This window comes from Ostrinia furnacalis, unplaced genomic scaffold, assembly GCF_004193835.3.
Source record: "Ostrinia furnacalis isolate ACB-3 unplaced genomic scaffold, ASM419383v2 OfSCF1006, whole genome shotgun sequence".
Lineage (NCBI taxonomy): Eukaryota > Metazoa > Arthropoda > Insecta > Lepidoptera > Crambidae > Ostrinia > Ostrinia furnacalis.
In genome coordinates, this window is record NW_021131245.1 from 116,306 (window position 1) to 139,506 (window position 23,201).

Sequence of the window (23,201 nt, forward strand, 5' to 3'; positions counted from 1 at the left end):
TATACCACAACTGCAACTGCATCCCGGTCAACTACGTAACTCTATTTCAGCAAGAAGGTGTCTCACCACACAGGGAGAGTACCTCGATGGAGACACTGAGGACTATTTTTTTTTTTNCAAAACAATAAAAACCACCTGTTATAGGGGCATTTTTTGGAGAAATTTATCAAATAACCAAAAAAACACGAATTTTTAAGCAGATTTTTTTCAAAAAGTATCATTTTTTATTATTTGTTGGCAATTTTTGTGTATTTTATGTATTTTTTTAGTATCGCCTGTTATTTAGCATTATCACTGTTTTTATTTTATCAGGATATACCGCTTAGTTTAAAAGTTATTACGTTTTCTTTACAATACGTAATTGGAAGAAAAAAAATTCTATAAAAAATTAAAAAAAAAACTAAAAAAAATTTTGACCTCTTTTTTGTCGATAAAAATAGGTCTAGTTTCATCTATTTTCATATGTACACTTTAACGTGACTCACACTGTATAATCAATCTTTGAAAATCAACTGTCAAACGTCATTATGTTTTTGGTCAAAACATTAACGGTTTTCAAAGTTTCTACATAATTTCAGATTGAAATTTGAGAGTTGAAGGTCATTTTCGTTTTCGTTTTCGTTTTCGGCCGAAAATGAGACTGCAGCCGAAGCTTCGTTTTCGTTTCCGTTTTCGGCTGAAAATCCATATTCGGTCGGACACTAAATAAAACTGAATACTTTCGACAACTGACAACCATAGTTCAGTTAAATGATATTTCAATGTAGAGCTAATGTTAGCAATTTAGTACGTTTGCATTTTACTTAAAAATGCATAAAATCAATGTTCCAGAGTCACAACAAGTTTCATAATCACAACATGATGTATGTAAGTTATTTATAGAAATGAAAACGTGATGTACTCGTATGTAAAACATGATGTAAGTTATTTATAAAAATTTGGGAACGTAGATGCTTAATTTACTGTCTTTTTAACTCAAATACAAAATGTCTGTAACTTTCGATCTCGTTATCACTATTATACATGTATCACATTAATATATTTTCACTACGTCGGCAAGATGGCTAATTAGAAGTTGTTAAAACTCATTAAAGTAATTTATGAATGACTAACGCCACTTACCGCGTAAGGTTTTATTAAATGAAAAAACAAACACTCATTATGTTAGAAAAACGAAAGCTGCTAATATGTATTACAATAATTTTCCTCAAAATATTTATTAAAGTATTTAGTCTATAATAAGCTTGTTCGTTTCAGCCAAATGACGTACATAGCTGGACAAGGGTCTCCCCGAAGGAAATACTATACCTTACTATCTTATGACGTCTATTCTTTGTTTTTCAAACATGGTCTTCAAGTGAACCTTGAAGACCATAGTAGAAAAATAATCAATTACTACAAACTGAAAATCTTTACGGGGCAATTTTGTCATAGTTAAGGTGTGAAAAATCATGATTCATTGAGTTTACAAATAACGATTCGCACTAACACTCTTCATAACATTCGTCTCTGTATCAAGACTATCAAGCAAGTTAATTAAAGAACCATTTCGTTGTATAGTGGTAATTAATTAGACGTTTTATTGACCACTTTAACACAATAAATCGAAGTCTCTGTCGAATTGAAATGCAAACGTTCACAACACCGAGAGGTTCTTCTGGATACCTGCGACTAAATCCTCTATTTGTCTCTGGTAAATAAGAGCAGCTAAGCTCAATGACCTGTAGGCCTAAGAAGTGCGCAATGAAAAACTTTTATCGAGATTTTATCGACTTTGCACGATAAACTCATACATTTGTCGTCGATAAGATTTTATCACGGCGCGCATCCTAGCTCAACTGCTGATGATGACGATGTTCAATTGGAATGAAATGAAGCAAAATTTTACCAGGTTTAATTAACCAAATAAACTTTAATCATGTCTAAATTAACATAACAAATAAATAAAATAACGGGTGAATACGCCAAACTGGTAGGAAATCGGACGACCGACGTAGTTCCCTTGATTTGTGTGTTTTTGCTTGCTCAATATTTACTTATTGAGAGCTCGGCGACCAGCGGCGCTGACAAAAGAAAGCTTCTGCGAGTACATATTTAAACTAGTTTGGGATAAACAACTTCAATCCATATCTACTAGTTATCTGTGCTACTAGCAGTAATATAAAGGAGATACTAAGTCTGTTTGTTAGTGTTTCATGCCTGAACCAGTGAACCAATTTTGATTACATTTTAGTATAGAGTTAGAGAGAGATTGGACCTTTGGAGAAGAACATAGGCCAGTTTTTGCGGTGAAAATAAAACATGAAGGAGTAGAAAATAGAGGGTAAAAGTTTGGTTTTACTATTTTCACCTAATGAATGATTTGTCATGTTGGTAATACGAAAAGCATTTACGAAAAGAATAACGCCTTCAAAAACTTTCTTAGATAATTTCAAATTCTGAATCTTGTATTTAGGCCTTTTTCAGGACACTTACACGTCACTAAAGTCGCATCACTTCATATAACGTCTGGTGCTGAAAAGAAGTGGTGGAAGAATCTCAGTCACCTTTTTCAGCTGAAAACACAGACTGAAAAGCAGACGAAGCCGTGGACAAAACCTAATACAGTTATTAAAGTGATGCTTGAATTTTCTAGATCATTAAATACGTTGTTTCTGTTGCTTTCCACCAATCAGCAACTGGTAATTGCTCGATAACTTGAATATTTCATTGAGCAAATATAATTAAAAGTCAAGATATTTCATACATCGTTAAACCAGATGTTTCTATTACATTTAACCAACAACAAATTGTGTATACTTTTAACACAATTATTTCTCAGATATGAACCAGTTATTTAGTAATAAACAGTAATGATTTGAAATCTCAATGGTTTGTTTCACTTTTAATTACTTAAATTGGACTAGTTTCTTGTTCTGAAAGAAAATTGTTAACGTGCCATTTTCCCATTCTTGTAGTACGAGTAAAATTAAAACGGACGATTTCAACTTTCTTTTTTGCTGTTTGTGTCTTTGACAATGTAACATTAGATTCGATTTGAAATAAAATTGTGACTGCTTCGTGACATCCCTAAGGTTCATACGAATCAGAAGAGATAGTGACTATAACGAAAATAATGTCATATTCTGTTCTAGAGGTATAAGTTTACAGGTATCGACATAAAACTTTACCGTCGGTCAATTGCTACATAAATAACTGTTAACGGCGTAAATATTTGGATTTTCACTACCTACTTAACACTGTTTACGCATAAATCGGCCATTTTAAACTTTATCTTCAGTTGTTTAACAACTCTACTGCGAGCTCCTGAATTACCTCTATAATTTCTATAGCAACTGTAAAGTCACAAAACAATTGACTCTTCACAAAAACAGTAAGGCTGGATTGCACCATCTTACTTTAACAGTAACTTTATCAATAACCGGTGTTTTTTGTATGGAATTTAACAGATTTTTGACGTTTTTTAAAGTTAAAGTAAGATGGTACAACTTAGTTTAAAACTATTTTACTTTTTCAAGTTGTAGGCTCGTTTTAATAACTAATGTGACCCCACAGAGTGACCACTTAATATTAACTATCACCACTAAAGTCTTTTACCATCGTGCAAACGGAGGCAAATGCCATAAATTTAAACTATAAACGATAGCTATAAATCTCTAATCTCCGATATCTCTCAGCTTTTACTAATGTCGTCGATTCATTTTTCCATATGCCTATTAGTTATGTGCTATGAATAAAACTGCCCATATTTGTCATTATGCATTAATTTGACTTCATTAATTATGAACCGTTCCATCATACTGCTCATAGATCGCGGTTTCTTTTAGCAAATGTGTGACGTTGTTATGTAATGAAATTATAAATAGAGACAGTTTTGCTCGCGTTCATTTTGGTTTGACTTGATGCTAATTTATGTTAGAGTGACTTGAGGAGAGACTTGAGTATCTAGTAAGAATAGTTCATTTCTTGGAAAAACTGTGACAGCTACGAGTATAATATAGCTAGTTCTAAGGTTCCTAGATCAGTTAGGCTTTGCCACTCGTATAGGGTTTTGAATACAGAGCTTTATGCTAAAAACTTTTGTCCAAAAAAGTTGATACATTTTTTTATTAATGGCAACAAATTTTCTTCCAATATGAGGCAGGTATTAATAGTTTTATTGCTTAGTAGATTTAGTAAACTTGTGTTTAACGACTCTATCGTCAAATTAATATTAAATGTGTGATATGCTAGTGCTAGTAGAAAACGAAACTTCATATTCCCAGTGCTTTTTTCCTAATTCGTAAATACGCTACAGTGTGAACACAACCTAATGCTTTCAATCCAAACATGTTCAAACGTCCTGTTCACTCAATCACTTTGATTTCCTGCTCGGAATCAGGGAAGTAGGGTAAATGGTAACTGTATCGCCTGCAGGGTGGCAGCGGTCGCGCCGTTATGCGCGTGCACAGATTCGTCGCGAATGCTGCGCGCGAGTCGCGAAGCTTTTTGTGTACCTACTTTTAGTGCACATGACTGATACAGTTTTAGTGTAAAATCGCACCTATTACGACGACTTAGTTGTCCCTAAGTTGTCGTAACGTAATATTTGCATATTAATCTCAGAATAAATCGTCAGTTATTCGACATTTTGACATATTTCCCATACTGAAACTGTCAATGTTACTGTTAAACCAGGAGTTATTCTCGAAAAAGGTTTGGTCAAATCGGGCCTTAAGGGGTTATTGTTACAAGTAGCTACAGTGAGACAAAATGGGACTTAACAATATTGCCAGACAGAAAGCGAGGATGGGCATGATATTTTGATGTCCTTCAGTTGATTGCAAATACTAACTTGGACATAATATTAACCACATAGGTATGTGGTTAATATTAAACAACAACAACTACAACTCTGAGAAAAATTTATAACTTGAAGTTTACAAAAAGAATATCAATTTTGGTTATGAGAATTAATACATTTTTCAAATTGTATAAAATAAGAAATCTTTGCGCAATACCACTTGCTAAATACGAGTACATTGTTTATCAGTTTTTAGGCTGTCTGGTATTTTTCATGAGCATTGAGCACGTGTGTTAAATGTGTCGTCTTTTGTGAAGACTCTTATCTATGTATGATATCAATCTATGTGAGAAAAGTAGAGAAAGATTAGTCTTAGCACGTACCTAGTCGTTGTTTAAAATATTTAGATATTATTACACTCGAGCACTCGTTTCTGTGCGTTTATTTTATTATACCTTGTTCGCAAAGAACTCAGAAACATATTACCTGTTAGCTAACAACATAAACTATACCTACTTATTTCTATTAAGTAATCATTGCCACGGGTTACCTAGTAGTTACTTCTGTAACATTTATTTCATGCAACATGCATGTGTTTAATAAGCCCCTTTGAAACTAGACTGATTAGCTATAACCGGCATTCAGTAGATTTCCAACATCGATCAATAATACAATCTATCATTTAGCACCAGGAGAATCCTGAACGATTTATAAGTTTCCATTTTCAAAGAAGCAGAATTTTCTCTGTAATTTATATCTGTCTAAAAGGATTTAAAATGATACTTACTTATGCTGTCTTTAGACCTATCATATAAAAAATATCTCACTCTTGCCCAATAAATTGTCACTTTTAACATGCAGTAAGTCGTGCTGCAATTGTGTCAAAAAAAATTATAGCGTTGAAAATTATTGATCCATTAACTTGTAATATCTTTTTATCGGTAATTGGTCAATTACTAATGCTTGTGGAATTAGGGGAAGTCGTTTGTTCCAAATTAAACGAAGCGGTGATCGTTTGTTTAAGTACACGCTAACCGGTTTGGTTTTTGAAACATTAGTGTACCTAATTGAGCGTAGTCTAATGTTTAACGAAACACAAGATATGGAAATAAATTGAAACTTCAAAATTGGGAAGCTGAAGTTGATGAAAAAGTGCGAGTAGGTAATATCATAGAATATAATATAATACTTAATATAAAATATCATGGATTTTTAATTTAAAAAAGATTCAATAAATTACCTAACATAAGCGGGTATGTTATTGTATTTAGCTATCTTTTTTGTTTAAGTATTTTGTATTTAGCTATCGTTGTTTGTATATTTTTCTCAATAAAATGTGTTCATTTTGTATATGGCAGCGAAAGTCCAAAATAACGCCAATGTAACCCAAACCCACTTCTTGTAGCGATGCCTTAAATACTTGTGCATAATTAAAGGTCTCAATTACAGCAAGAAACTGTACCAATTTACAAGCTATAAACTAAAGTACTTCAACAAAGTTAGTTACTAGAAAATGTAGACCCCGGTCTACTTGAGTGCAACGGTTGATGTGGTAGCCTTAATGACCACCAGCCTCGCTCGCCCCAAAGCAACGCAAATGTAGCTTAACACAGGCTACAAAGTGGACTTTCCAACAGGATTAGACTTTAAGCATGTTGTCAACTCGCCCAAGTTTCATATTACGTCGTTTATAATAATATACAGTCAATCTAGGTAACTTTGGAAATGGTGGGGGCCAGCAGGCTAGAGACGCGGGGGCGCCTCCTCCTGCATTGCACAGGCTACCACCGCCGTCGGACGGGATAGGCCTCGTGGTCCCGGCTAACCTGTCGGCCCCCCATTAAGTGGGGGCGTGTTGGGTCCCGCCGTATAGGGCGGGATGTCCGCGGAAGGCGCCTTGGTCGATTCTAGTACCCAAGACGCCGACCACTATGTGGCAGAAGGAACACCCCAGGTTTTTAGTGGGTTCCAGCCCCACATTACCTGCCGCGGCCGTCCCCCGGCGGTAGGTATGGATAGGCCATTTTCCTGGGTAAAAAAAAGGTAACTTTGGACATCACTATAATATTGGCTCAAAATATAATATTGCGAATGAAAAAAAAGTATACCTATTTAATTTATTTATCTTTATTAAGGAAACACAATATATTAAGGTAATGCAGCTTGTTATTAATATAAGTAAATTAATTAAAAATATTAATTCAAGCTACAGATGGATAACATTGCGCTACGCCTACAGAGTAGGTAGTTGACACCTCTGTTTGTAGGAAAACTATTTGCAGTGAATTCAATATGTTCGTTCGTTCGTTCGTTTCAGCCAAATGACGTCCACTGCTGGACAAAGGCCTCCTCCAAGGCTTTCCACAATGCACGNGTACCTACTACCTACTACTACTATTTCTATTTATTTATATTAACCGGCAGACAGTGGTGACTGAGTTTGTTGCGGCGCTTCTTCTCAGCACTTGCCAAATGTTGGTCTCGAAGCGCTGGTAGGGTAAAAAGATTATGAGACATGTAGAGGCTCCTTAAGAGCAAAATGACGATTTGTAAGAACTATTTATTAGTCTAAACAAATAATGACTTTAGACTTTTTTTTAAACACAACTTGATATTAATATATTAAGGAAATACAGCTTGTTATTAATATAAGTAAATTAATTAAAAATATTAATTCAAGCTACACATAACATTGCGCTACGCCTACAGAGTAGATAGTTGACACCTCTGTTTGTACTAAAACTATTTGCAGTTAATTCAATATGTACCTACCTACTTGCAAATTAAATCCCACAAACTTCAAGTAAAATATTGTCAAGACGATCATAAGGCCCGCACTATGAAAAAGTTATCAGATCGCATGTAAAGTCAAGCTTTTAAAATATTATGTAGCATGGCTGTTTCGCTGTCGTCGCAAAACAAAAATTCACTGTTCAATGTTCATTACTTTTCTATTATAATGTTCTTGTAGTAACACCAAGCCACATATTTTGACTAATGATTAGAATTAGAAGATTGGCTCTACAAACTAGTTTAATTAAATTTTAAAAGTTCCATCCATTTACCATATAAATATTTACTAGCAGCTGTGCTGGAAACTTCCACGCGTGGAAATCGCTTTCCTCTCAATCGTCCAACAAACCAAGACCCCTCTCTTATATAATAACAACAGATAATCAAATTATCTTACGAAGGCAATAATGTACAGAGGAAAGATTTGATTGATTTTTATATTGAATAGGCTCCAAAACTATTGGGCGGATTTGAACAAATCCTTTTACAATTGAACAATTCTTTTACATTTGAATTCTACATTATTTCTGATGACTGGAAATGGGTACGAAGTCCGCCGGGTCAGTACATAAAAATTAGAGTATATAAAACTATTATATTTTTGGACTGCCCTGGACTGCCATTTTTTCTTTAACTGAACTAACCAATGAGCTCGACAGTACATAAGACTATTAAGTTATACTGTTATATAATATTTTTGTTGCAAAAGATATAGGTAAAAACTAAGAAATGCGCCCGTTATGTTATGATAAATATTCCTTTTAGAATTATATTAATTGAGTATTTCAATGATAATTAAAATGAATAAAATTTCATGAAAAATTTATACGGCACTCAAAACATGTAACTAATATACTTAATTAAAAAATATATGTTTTTGAAATCTATTCGATGTTCAGGTGCTATTTAACTTTTAATTTAATCGTTGATGTTAAATATTTTATGCTTATTTATTGTTTATTAAATCGACTAATTGGTGAAGAAAATACAAATTAAGTAGTAATATTTTTTCAAAAGTCAGTAAACCAATTAAAAACTAATTTGACGACTAATTCCTGAATAACTAAGATTAATTAATGAATTTTAACATGATATTTTTAAAGATGATGCGATAAATAACTTAGGAGTTGAATAGGTGTTTTCTTTAGCACTGCACTAACGCCCGTATTCACAAACATTACTGTGAGGTCTCACAGTGCGCGTGGACGCACAGGATGAAACACGAACCAATTACAGAGCTCTATTCAACGCAGTGCGTTCGATTTGCTACTTCACTTAAGCAAGCATCGTTTGTGAATACGGGCGGTTCATTTGCATATGACAGACGACAGTGATGACATGTTTCATTATAGGAACGTAGTTATAATCTAGTTTACATGTCATTATGTCATTTAGCAAAGCATGAGGCGTGTTTAGTGTATAGACCACGCAATGGTAGGTCTTCAATAGGCTACAAGAAGATTGGTTGCCACAAAGAACAAGCATCCTACTAATATTATAAATGCGAAAGTTTGGATGTCTGGATGTTTGGATGTCTGGATGTTTGTTACTCTTTTACGCAAAAACTGCTGAACGGATTTTGATGAAACTTTACAGTATTATTGTTTATAGTACTTCACACCAGTTCTATAAGATCAAAATCTGCACTTTTTGATGTCTTTCCATTGAATGAAACAAAAAAGTTTTGTTCCATTAAAAGTGATTTCATATTTTCTGTCCTCGGAAACCAAATCTAAATACAAAATAATAATAATTTTCGGTATTAAGAACCACAGAAAAAGGTATGTTAATGTCTTTTTAGCGACTTAAAAAATTATAATAAAAAAATAACTTTTTTAAAAACAAGCTTTATCCTGAAATGCAGTTGTACTAAAACGAAAAAAAATAATTATACCTATGCCAGGTTCAAAGAATTTCGAAAGCTTGTATCGCGCATGGAATTTATTCCTCTTTTTTTCAGTTTGCGCTACAAGCTTTCGAAATTCTTTGAACCTGGCATATAATTATTTTTTTTTCGTTTTAGTACAACTGCATTTCAGGATAAAGCTTGTTTTTAAAAAAGTTATTTTTTATTATAATTTTATTTTATGCTTTTTAGTTGTTATCTCAATCTCTGGGCCCTGGTCATCATTTAGTCATAAAGTGCTTGGGAAGTCGAATCCAACGAACCCAAACTCGATAAGTTTCCGCCGTTTCGTTTAGGAGTTCCTATGGCCACCTCCTGACTCCATCATCAGACCAGCTCAATGGTACCATAACATTGCATTGTCATCGTACTTACATAAGTATACCAAATTTCAGCTCAATCGGTTGAGGAGAAGTGGTCTTAAATTCAGTTGCAAGATTTGTCCCACACATACTAACAAGTGAAGTCAACATAAAGCTTGTAATAAAAAGCTTGTAATAATAAAAAGGAGGCTATTCGTGTAAACTGGATTTACAGAAATGAATACTTACATGTAGAGTCGTGAAATTTCATTGGAATTCCGAATAGTTGCTCAGCGTGGTTACTTTTTTCTAGGTAACATGCTTCCAAATCGTGAATACTTCACTTTATCACCTATTCAATGCTAAATCTACTGAAGTTTTCGGTAATTACCATATTAGTCCAATAGTTACAAGAAGCGATTGGCTTGTAACGCATTGCATTGCTCCCCTTTCCATTTGCTGCCCAGCTAGCAAAACATTTATAATAGATCATTTCTTATCACTAAGTACCTAGTGACATTAAACTTGAATGTAAGTTACGTTTATCACTGCTAGCTGTGTATCTGTGTTCTGAAACACGTATTAGCTGTATAAGTATATCTCAGTATGATAACCATGTAAACATTACTGATTTATTACTCAAATTAAATAACAATCTATATCTGTAGAAAAAATATAACAACTGCCTCATTTTAGTTAGGTACAAAAACATACGATAGTAACTTTAAAATTCTTAATTAATGTTATCTGCCTTCTAATTAATTAATCAGACCCTTAACTTTCTACACAACTCACTTAATTGAAGTGATGATTAAATTAACAAGACATGTATTTTAACAAATTAATTAACAAATTCAATTAAGATCCGATTATGTAACATCATGTCAACATCTAACAGTAATATCAACCTTTGCATACTTAAAAGATACATTTTGATTGGAAAAATATGCCTACTCATTTAGCATATTCGATTTCTTGTAAAACAAAAATTTACATAGGATAAATTCCGATTTAGTTTACAATGTTTATGACACATTAATAAAATTAAGAGTGAGCTACAAGAGAGAGTAAATGGTCAGATTATTGGTTTTTCTGTTAATCCATTAGTGCAGCCCTTCATTAAAACGAGACATTAATATACATGTATTAAACAGACACTAATTAAATGTTTCTGATACTGCAATCAGTAGAGCTACTGATGGAATAAACGTTCTACAAGTTCTTAAAGTGAGTCACGAAAACTGATTTATTGACCACTCTTTCCAACGGATTCCAGTATCAGAAACATTTAATTAGTGTCTGTTGATTAAATTAAGTATAGTAATGCGACAGGTTGAAGCTTTTAATAATTATTATGATAGACGTCCTAAAGGGCTGGTTATAACGCTACATATATGCACGCATATATGCACTAGCATTCCTATTTATTTATTTATTTTATTTATTAGGACAACCAACAAGACAAACACGCATACATGGAATTGCTATAACTAAAAGTGCCTTAATTAAAGGCTGGTGCAATGTGGACAGTTGCAAATTTAAAAACTAAGAAATAGTAGGTAACACAGTGACTATTTACGTATTTGCTGCCGCTGTAAGGGACCTCAGTACAGCGCGCCTAAATTTCAATGGCTTATAACAAAAAATGTCGACGTCACATGCTTTGCACAGTCTGTTGTACTCCCTCTGCAGTCTGCGCATGGTGGCGTGGTAACCCAGATTATTGATGGTATTCACAAACATTACTATGAGGTCTCACAGTGCGCATGGACGCACAGGGTCACACACGAACCAATCACAGAGCTCTATTCAACGCTGTGCGTTCGATTTGCTGCTTCACTTAGTCAAGCATCATTTGTGAATACGGGCGTATGTGAAGTAGGTATGATCACAGAATACATAATAGTAGCAACAGAAATTGCACTCCTTTGTGTAGGATCAGATGCCGACATTTTAACGGTAATAATAATAATGCAAAATATCCAACGCACNTAAAAAAAATCTTTTTTTTTTACTGCGGCGTAGTAGCAGAGATTTTCCGTTTGTAGATCGTAATAATTTCGAAGAATAGGGATGTTTCGTGGATAAAGTAGCAAGAGTTTGAATTAGTCCGTCGGTGAACTTACAAAAAAAAAACTCTAAATGTAANTCGATCGCCTCTTTAATACGGTCTGTATTAAATTGGCGTAAGTCGCGAGTCAAAGACTTGGAGATCTGTCTATTAAGACGCCGATACTGAGCAGCATCTTCAGAGGATTCAATATGTACCTACTTTTAAATTAAATCCCACCAAAACATTTTCATGTAAATATTGCTAAGACGATCACAAAACCCGCACTATGAAAAAGTTATCAGATCGCATGTATAGTCAAGCTTTTAAAATATTATGAAGCATTGCTGGTTCGCAGTCGTCACAAAAAAAAACCTGTTCAATGTTCATTATTTTTCTATTATAATATTCTTGTAGTAACGCCAAGCCACATATTTTGACTAATGATTAGAATTAGAAGATTGGCTCTAGAGTTTAATTCAATTTTAAAAGTTCCATCCATTTACCATATTTTACTAGCAGCTGTGATGGAAATTTCCACGCGTGGAAATCGCTTTCCTCTCAATCGTCCAGCAAACCAAGACCTCTCACTTATAGTAAATCAAATAAATTAATACGTCAGATTATGTTACGAAGGCAACAAAGCACCTACTGACTATTAAACAGAGGAAAGATTTGATTGATTGTTATATTGAATAGGCTCCGAAAAAGTGTTTTTTTAAAAGTGCTTTTTTAAAGCCTACTTGCACAAATAATTAGTTTTATGAGTTTTTTTTTTATGAAACTATTGGGCGGATTTGAACAATCCTTTTACAATTAGAATCCTACATTATTTTTGATGACTGGATGGATATGGGTACGAAGTCCGCCGGGTCAGTACATAAAAATTAGAGTATATTAAACTATAAATGTTAAACTATATTTTAGAACTGCCCTGGCTTCCCTTGGCCATTTGTTATTTAACCTAACTAACCATTGAGCTCGACAGTACATAAGACTGTTATATAGTATTATTATATTTTTGTTGCAAAAGATATAGGTAACAGCTAAGAAATGCGCCCGTTAATATGTAATGATAAATATTCCTTTTAGAATTACTTATATTAATTGAGTATTTCAATGATGAATGAAGGCACTCAAAACATGTAACTATTATACCTACTTAATTAAAAAATATATGTTTTTGAAATATATTCGATGTTTATCTACTATTTAACTTTTAATTTAATCGTTGATGTTAAATATTTTATGCTTATTTAATTTATTGTTTATTAAATCGACTAATTGGTGAAGAAAATACAAATTAAGTAGTAATATTTTTTCAAAAGTCTGTAAACCAATTAAAAACTAATTTCACGACTAATTCCTGAATAAGTAAGATTAATTAATGAATTTGAACACGTTATTTTTAAACATAATGCGATAAATAACTAAAGAGTTGAATAGAAGTTTAGCACTGCACTAATATCGCCCGTATTCACAAGCATTACTCTGAAGTCCCACAGTGCGTGTGAACGCACAGGATGACACACGAACCAATTACAGAGCTCTATTCAACGCAGTGCGTTCGATTTGCTACTTCACTTAAGCAAGCATCGTTTGTGAATACGGGCGGTTCATTTGCATATGGCAGACGATAGTGATGACATGTTTCATTATAGGAACGTAGTTATAATCTAATTTACATGTCATTATGTCATTTAGCAAAGCATGTGTTTAGTGTATCGACCACGCAATTCTTCTTCTTTTCGTGTCGACAACAAACCTACACAGTGTCAACCCAAAACTCCGCCACAAGTCGAGTCCTCAAATCATCAAATCCTCCTGAGTGCAGTTGCTTGCAATGATAGGTCTTCAATAGGCTACAAGAAAATTGGTTGCCACAAAGAACAAGCATACTTCATACGAATATTATAAGATCAAATCTGCACTTGGATGCCTTTCCATTCAATAGAATGAATCAAAAAAGTTTTGTACCATAATAGTATTATCATACCTACTCGTATTATCTGTCCTCGGAAACCAATTCTAAACATAAAATAGAAGTAATGTTTATGAGCAATAAAAATAACAGAAAAGTACCTATAAGTCAAATGTACTACCGACTTAAAAAGAGATTCATAATCTAGTTTAAACTGAACTTTACACAAACGAATACCTACGAGTACATGTCGTAGAGTCGTGAAGTTTCATTGGAATTCCGAATTGTTGTTCAGTGCGGTTACTATTTTCTGGGTAACATGCTTCCAAATCGTGAATGCCTCACTTTATCACCTATTCAATGCTAAATCTACTGAAGTTTTCGGTAATTACCATATTAGTCCAATAGTTACAAGAAGCGATTGGCTTGTAACGCATTGCATTGCTCCCCTTTCCATTTACTGTCCAGCTAATAGCAAGAAATATGATAATAAATCATCTCTATTCTATATCTATCACTAAGTAGTGATATTGAAGTTGAATGTAAGTAATGTTTATTACTGGTAGTTGTATATTCATGTGTTCTAAAACAGGTATTAGCTGTATAAGGATATCTCAGTATGATAACCATGTAAACAATAAGATTTATTAGTCAAAGTAAAGCAAAATCTGTCTCTAGAAAATTTTAAAACAACCAGTATATGTGCAAAACGTATTATAATAGTACCTTTTACCAATTAAAAGATTCTCTGCCTTAACTAATGTAATCAGACCCTTAACTTTCTACACAACTCACTTAATTGAAGTGATGATTAAATTAACAAGACATGTATTTTAACAAATTCAATTAAGATCCGATTACATAAGATCATGTCAACATCTAACAGTAATATCAACCTTTGCATACTTAAAAGATACATTTTGATTGGAAAAATATGCCTACTCATTTAGCATATTCGATTTCTTGTAAAACAAAAATTTACATACATAAATTCCGATTTAGTTTACAATGTTTATGACACATTAATAAAATTAAGAGTGAGCTAAAAGAGAGAGTAAATGGTCAGATTATTGGTTTTTCTGTTACTCCATTAGTGCAGCCCTTCATTAAAACGAGACATTAATTAAATGTTTCTGATACTGCAATCAGTAGAGCTACTGATGGAATAAACGTTCTACAAGTTCTTAAAGTGAATCACGAAAACTGATTTATTGACTCTTTCCAACGGATTGCAGTATCAGAAACATTTAATTAGTGTCTGTTGATTAAATTAAGTATAGTAATGCGACAGGTTGAAGCTTTTAATAATTATTATGATAGACGTCCTAAAGGGCTGGTTATAACGCTGCATATATGCACTAGCATTCCTATTTATTTATTTATTTTATTTATTAGGACAACCAACAAGACAAACACGCATACATGGAATTGCTATAACTAAAAGTGCCTTAATTAAAGGCTGGTGCAATGTGGACAGTTGCAAATTTAAAAACTACTACTTACGTATTTGCTGCCGCTGTAAGGGACCTCAGTACAGCGCGCCTAAATTTCAATGGCTTATAACAAAAAATGTCGACGTCACATGCTTTGCACAGTCTGTTGTACTCCCTCTGCAGTCTGCGCATGGTGGCGTGGTAACCCAGATTATGTGAAGTAGGTAATAATTATGATCTTTACAATTTAATTTATCAACTCGTTCATGACATTAGTTGAGGAGAATTCTCCTTAAGCAGATTCCAGCCTTTCGATGCTTGAATTTCAACCTTTTAACCAATCACAGGCTTTGAATCTAGTCTAGTATCATATACCTACTCATGTGTAGGCGTCGTTCCAGAAACGGGCCGAGTGCACACAGGCAATAAAGCAACAGTGTCCGAGACCGTTAGTATAAAATGGTCTAGTAGCAGTGGCCCCTGCCACGCATCTAGGTTTATATGCCACCCTGGTGGCAGGTGAGGTCGTTAGCGGTGGTGTCTAGGTTCAAACTAATGGACCTGACATTTAAATTGACTGCCCTATTTTGTTAGACAAGTGTAAGTTGATTCCCCATTTTGATAGATAAGTGTAGGTTGATAGTGGAGATTATAACTTGAGTAAGTAGCAGATTGACAGAGAGATATACATATTGAATTGGCAGATTGATAGAGAGAGAAAAGAAAAGAAAACACAACAGAGATGGCTCAACTTAATAAAAACACGTCTTATTGATACGAAGCGATCTCATCCAGACAACATAGAGGACAGAAATTTAAAATATTAAATAAGTAAGTAGTAAGATAAGTTCATGTAGAGAAACGGTTTCTACAATTCAACTCTATCTGACTCCCCCACTTCAACATTGTTCATTGTTCTTCATAGGTAAGTGACCAAGCTGTTACTAATGCTGATACCAAGAAAAGCTAAGTCGTTTTGTGTTGTTGAGCCTGCCTTAAGGGACAGTTACTTATACAGTTTTCTCGACATGAATATTCAAAGCTTCCGCACAACCTAAAACCAATGAAAGAAAATCAATTAAGATAATGTTTATAGGGCCATTACCTAAAACTAAAGGTTTTATTGAGAAATCTCTCCATTTCCATAAATAAACTAGTTTATAACGTCACTAAGTAACCCTTATATCACCTGCTTTCACAATCGATCAACCGATCGACCAGTAATCATAGTTATTCCGAGTTTTTACAACACGTAAGTCTTTTCATCAACAATTAAGCTCATAGACATGGAGCCAGTTTAATCGATCCGCAATTTACCCCTATGTAAACTTAATTACTGATCAATTAAAGTGGTGTATCCTAAAAAAAGAACCGGTTAGTTACCGTGGATAGACACGCATGTATGACTTTACGCACTGTGTTTTTAACCACAATCAAAAAATAAAAATACATAAGCGTCATAAATGTATTGATTTATGGCTTTTAATTAGATCTTCGGCCATCTACGCACGCATGGTTTTTGCAAAAAGAGGTACATATCTTTCCTGGTGTTTATTTTCTTTTATAAAAAACAGCTCGTGCAAATAAAAATAGGAAAAACTTCACAGTTAGATTTCAAGTAGGTAACAGCTCTATATTTTCTCCCACTCTTCTTTTACAAATATTTCATTCATACCTTTACTTACACAAATAAAATTAGGATAAAAAAAAATATTTTACAATAATGGAACATACAATTTCCTACACTTGCTAGAACTGTAAATTATGTTTAAAGAACCGGTAAAAATGTTTGATGTAAGTTCCAATCTGAAAAAGATACCTTTCAGAGAGACGCAGAATGTAGGCTATTTCTTGCAGAATCCTAAAAACAAACAATTGAATGAGTGATCAATGATGTCGGTACACCGACTCTATCTGGAAAATTAAAGAAATAGACATAGCCAATTAATCATCTTTTAACATCATTATAAATTATGCCGTCTCTTTTGTCTATTTCTTTATTTATTTTTTATGCATTGACCGCAATCGCACCTGATGTTTGAGATGCTGTCTAGGATGGTAGGTATATCTACCCTGTAAGTGCCTATTCACTCTCGTCTTGAAAAGCGAAAAAAAAATTACAATCTTTTCTTTTCTTGTTTTGTGTGGTATAAAATAAAGTGTTAAATCTATCTACTACCGTGGTCACTATTCAATCGAAAAGCCTTCAGCACAACCACTTTTAGTCAAGAGGACTAAGCTGTTGATAAGTGCGTGTCAATTGTCAAAGTCCGTGACAGTCCGTGATATTCTGAGGGTTGAAACAAGCTATTGTTCCTATAGGAATTAAGATAAATAGAGCCAAAATATCGAATTGTACATTAATAAATTAATTATGCATGGGATAGTCGTTTTCCCAGCTGATTATGGAGTGTTTATTAACTAGAAGTAACCCTTACTTGGCAGAAAGTTATTGGTAGAAGGGTAATTCCCCAAAAAGGACTTTTATCAAAACGTTCGATAACAGCAAGATATCGCGTGTCACAGAGTAGTAAATCATAAGGTTTTCCTTCATTTGCAAGTTTAATCGAGAGTGTCAATTTTTCGAGTATGTGCGAAAAGAATTACGATACGCGTTTAAAATAGGCTATAACCATTTGAAATGTCTATTATTTCAGATAGACTAGGATAAACTGCTAGTCATTGGACGCTACCAGTCATTGGACAAAACAGCCCTTGAACGTCCTTAAAGTGAATACCTATTACTTCAAATGCAAATTGCAAGTTAACGCCCTTTTATCTTCATCAGTCGGAATTTCTTAAAGGACTATTCCCACCTCTCGTTCCTACCGTTGCAACTCCTGTTTAGCCAGGAATCAGGATCTACAGCTTGACCGCCAATAAAAACCCAACCAGTGAAGGTCAAGTTTGTCCTGGGGTAAAGTTAACTGTCATTGGACCCGCAACGAAATTATTCAGAAGAACAAAGGAGGAGTTCTAAGTTAAGTTTCGACCTCCCTCCATTGCAAAGTGGAATCTCTTAGTGATTAAAAAAGGAATTCAATTTTTCATTCATTTTTAACTGTCCAATAACTCGAGTAGGTAATGGCCCTTAAGTGCCCAATCACTGGCGGTTTACTATTATTGTAGTGCTATAATGTAAGATATATTTTTAATTTTAATCGACACGGGCAAGTCGGTAGTCTCATTTATCGTCTTCAACATTAAAAGTCGACTGGTCTTACGTAAATTGATTTCGCTGCAAAATTCAATCAAAATATCATTGTGAAGCTATCATCTCATCATGTTTTGCATAGACACACAATAATATTAATAGTGAAAAATTATATTACGATATTATTTTTGCTCATAATCATAAATCACTCGGTTTTACTTGTATTATATCACGTAAATCATATATTTTAGTATGCAAAAAATGATCATAGGCCCCAATTAGACATGCTTTGCATAATATTTCACATTTCTCCAAGAGAAATGTCAATTGATTAGTATAATAAAAGTTTATTACGGCTAATATTTCACACAATTCACCAATTCATTATGAGAAAGCCATCAATATTTACAATACTTAGATACACATAATTATATTTTTTATTTTGAGATGTTAATATCAAGAAAGTATTTGTTATTATTATACCTAAATCAGCATGAAGGGTTAAGTGTATTTTTTGTTATTAGGTTAATTTTGTAAAAAATGTATTGAAAATAAATTCCTGCAGTCTCCACATACCTACCTACTGACCTAAATATTTTGGGTGTACAAAAGAAATACTGTGACATGAGATCGTATTTGTAAGAGGAATTATTTTGCAACCAATATCATCAGTTCAATTCTTCAGTTAAACTGCCCATATTCGTCCAGCTTTATTGTTTTGTTTTCTCGGCAATATATTCTCGAATTAACCTTATATTCTCTCCGGTCATCTGACAAATAATCAAATAATAAACCTTGTATTTAGTGCCCAAATAAAAGCTCATCTTCGCACGCTTTCATAAGTTTCGATCATCCTCGCACATATTTTTACTTTCCTTTCGAAATTGAACGAACGGGAATCTTGAGTTATCCCCGCAAACGGTCGGTGGTGAAATGATATTACAAAATTACCGTCGTCTCATACAGTTATAATGTCAGCCAACCGCTTTGGTATTTTAATCAATCAACACTATAAGTATCTCAGTAAAGTATCTTATTTTTATTCAGAAAAACAAGTAATTGGCTTGTTGAGAGATGATCTAAATAGATAAACTGTCTTCTTTATTTCCGCAACAAGAATGATGTACTAGTTTTTAAGCATTTAGGTGAAAAATTTGCACGTATGTGAATTCAAATATGTTATTTGCAGATGCGCTTTTTTATGATTCTATGAGTTGATAGAGAATACTAATACACGGTACAATTTAGGTGATCTTATCACTGGGAAGAATGGGGAAAGTATCGGTATTGATCGGAAAATGAATAAACTTATTAAGCTAACTAAGGCCCAGAACAGACGGTGAAACGCAACTGCAACGAAACTGCAACTTTCTGATGATTCTAATGAATGAAACTGAAAGTTTCAAACTGGTCGCGTCATGTGTGGTCTCTCAACGGACGCTATGGCAGAAACTTCGATGCAACTCAAAAGTAACTAGCAGTTGCAGTTTCGTTGCAGTTGCGTTTCACCGTCTGTTCTGGGCCTAAGTAGTCGGTAATCGAGTACTATGCAACAAGCTTTATACAAAGATTTATCGATATTGATCCGAATAGATGGATCTTATAAACTTTCACTGGAGGATAACTCCACGATGTACGCTTGGGCATTACAGTATTCAGAAAATACACAGTAACACCGCTCTACTAAGGTAAGGTTTTCGAGTGAAAACTAAGTCTCATAGTCTTTTTATTTTCTTCTAGTGAATTTTGTTGCGGGTACTATTTAACCCTTATTAGTTCAACTTCCACTGGGATATACTTAACCTTTACTGGTTAGACATTTTTGAACCTTTATTAGTTTAACCTCCACTCTGATAAACTTGACCTTTACTGGTTAAGTATTAGCTGCAGTGTTAGAAAAAATTGAGAATATTAAATGATTCCAGACAAGACTCTTTCTGTCTCTTGCTAAAGTTTTCTAGAATCCATACAGTTCCACAAGACATTAGTATGTATACAGTCAACAATCAATATGCGTCGCGGTGCAATGTACTCAAAAATAGCATTTTTGAAGAAATGGTGCCCGTTGTCCACCCATTGTGAACCACGATTAATGCATTTTCACTACTTTCCTTTTGAGTGTGGGCTTGCTCTTCTTATTATTATTGTAGTGGTTCAAACAATCAACTTACTACATCTACGTACACTATGACTGTATAAAGATAAAGTAAGCATAATATCGCCTACTTGAGTATGCGGCAAAATAATGTCAGATTATTCCGACTTTCGACTTTCCTGCACTGCAAAATAAGTATAATTATGCAAATTATTACCGCTGTTTGAAAATTAATCTTGTAATGATGATCGATGGCCTTGTGCTTTACTTTAAACACTCAATTAGTTCTACTTTGTTTTTTTTTGTACACAAATACGTACAATAAATAAGTACAGTATTTTTTCAGAAATATATTTCCAATAAGAAGGAATGATTCTGACGTAGCATGAAATATTTTTTATGTTTCAGTTAATTAATTAATAAGTAATCATCTCAATTTCAATCCCAAAATTATGTAATCTTGAGAATTCTGACTAATAAAAATATTCCAAAATCTATCCAAGATGTCAAAGGAAGTTTTTGTATAAATACCTACATCTTTATTCTACTAGCATTTTAGAAGAGTGCTAATAAGAAAACGTCGGAACAACCCAATCTGTCACTCACAAGCAGGAATCAACACTGTATCAACACCATTTCAGCTATTTCAAATCTCACTACAACATTTACGGCCGTCAACGAGGTGATGGAGGTATTCTTACCTCTTTAAATCTATACCAATGCAATATTATAAAGAGGAAAGATTTATATTTTTGTATGTTTGTATTGAATATACTCCGAAACTACTGGATCGATTTGAAAAAAAAAAATTTCCATTAGAATCCAATTTTTTCTGATGAGCATAGGCATTTTTATCTAAAATTTTTGATAAATACCTATATCTACCCGTGCAAAGCCGGAGCGGGCATCTAGTCTTATATGTATATAACTTCTTCTACTGACCACACTCTTACAGCTATTTCCACCGAACTAGCGGTAACACACCGCCGCTAAAATCACTGAGCTATTGAGAACACGTTGGTACAATCATTTCGTTGTTACACCCTTAACTTAAAAGTGAGAGCCACCTAGTTCCAACTAGCTGTTCCTCATACGCCACACGCGAGATGTACGGTACATATCGATCGTTTGACCATTGTATTGATCATTTAGTTTTATTAACGCAGCGTAAAGGTCAGGTTGTCCATTCTTCAGCAACTTTCTCTGTAAATTCGGCTTTATTGCTTTTTTATTGATTTATTTGCGCTTTGACCTGGGAATACATTTAAAGAGTCACTTACGTTCTTCAGTAGAAAACGTACTGTAGAAATAAATCTGTTACATTTTTTGTTTTCTTATGAAATAGAAAGGACATGAGGTTGAAGTAGATCACTTAAGTGGAAGACGTGTGTTTTCAGACCATTTTTGCATTTCTTCAATTTTTCTAAAACCTCCTACTGGAATGCTCTAAAATTAGAAAAATACTACGACTACTTTATTCATTATCATGATATAGTTTTACAACGACAGTTCATGCCATAATAAAAAGCTGAAAAAGCTCGGGTCTTAAAGCTACCGTAGCATCTAAAGTAGGTGTTGCAAAGTGCAATTTAACAACAAAAGATAGTCTGAAATGATGGCAATATATCTATATGTGTTAATTTCACGTATAGCACAGTATAATAATTGTATATTCTCCGACCACAATAATTAAACTTTCTGATTGATTTCGTTGCTGAATTTATTGATTGCATTACATTGTTAATGAAACAGTACATAGCGTAATAATGATTCGTCGAGTTACAAAGAAAATAAAATCAACGATAAAAAATATGAATTACANAAATTACATGAAAGCTCAAAGCATTATTGTGTAATCATAGCAACATTTTCTTTAATTATACTCTTTCTTCTTGTGAAAAACTGTTGATTTATTTGTTATCACACACAGTTTAATATTTTAGTTCCCTAATAAACAGAAAATGTATAGCAAATGGGTGTTAAGGTATACTTGTTAATGGCTTATTAAGCTGTATTCAGTATAATGTTTAGCACAATTTACGAACCATTATACAATTTAACGATCTAAGAAACTTCACAACGAAAAGAAGAGGATAATATTAATTGGAGTCTTTTAATGAAAATTGTTCATGATTTTGTTACTCTTATAAACATAGAACATACAAAATGATCTGAAAACCATTAAACAGTTTTATTCAGTTTATTTTAGTTTATCAATCAAGCATGGGGTTACCCAGTCTTGTTAAAGGCTACTTTTTTTTACTGTATTTGAAGTTCATCTGTGGACAAAATTCAATAAAATATTTTTGATTTTGATTTGATTTGATTAGAATCCTAGACCCTTGAGAGTTGAGAGGCGTACGTGGAACCGAAGACAACATGTATGTTATTATTAATTAGGTACGTAACGCTTCAAACTCTTTCAACCTTGAGTATTGCACAAACCCTAGAGCTATGATTAGCGCTACACAGCACGAAAAATTGAGCTAAAAACTAGATATTGCTATTATGGTTCATTTCCTAAGATTCATGGTATAACTGCGCTACTTTAAACTTAGCAATTAGCGATTTTGCGACTGCATTGCGTTTTTTGCTCTGCGGCAGCATCGAAATGCAATTTACTGATTGCAGCGATAGTGAAGTGCCATTCTCGATTTTCGGCATTTCTCGGTATCCGTTTTGCAGACGCTAAAAGCAGTCTGCTGCGAATTGTAAAAAAATGCAAGTAACCCTACATAATTTGTTGGAATATGTCACCTTGCTC

At 33.6% G+C, this 23,201-nt stretch overlaps 1 protein-coding gene across 1 annotated transcript in view; it reads right to left on the bottom strand.

Moving 5' to 3' along the window:
* The window catches only part of LOC114350920 (uncharacterized), a 59,193-nt gene that overhangs the window by 19,992 nt on the left and 16,000 nt on the right, over positions 1–23,201 (bottom strand).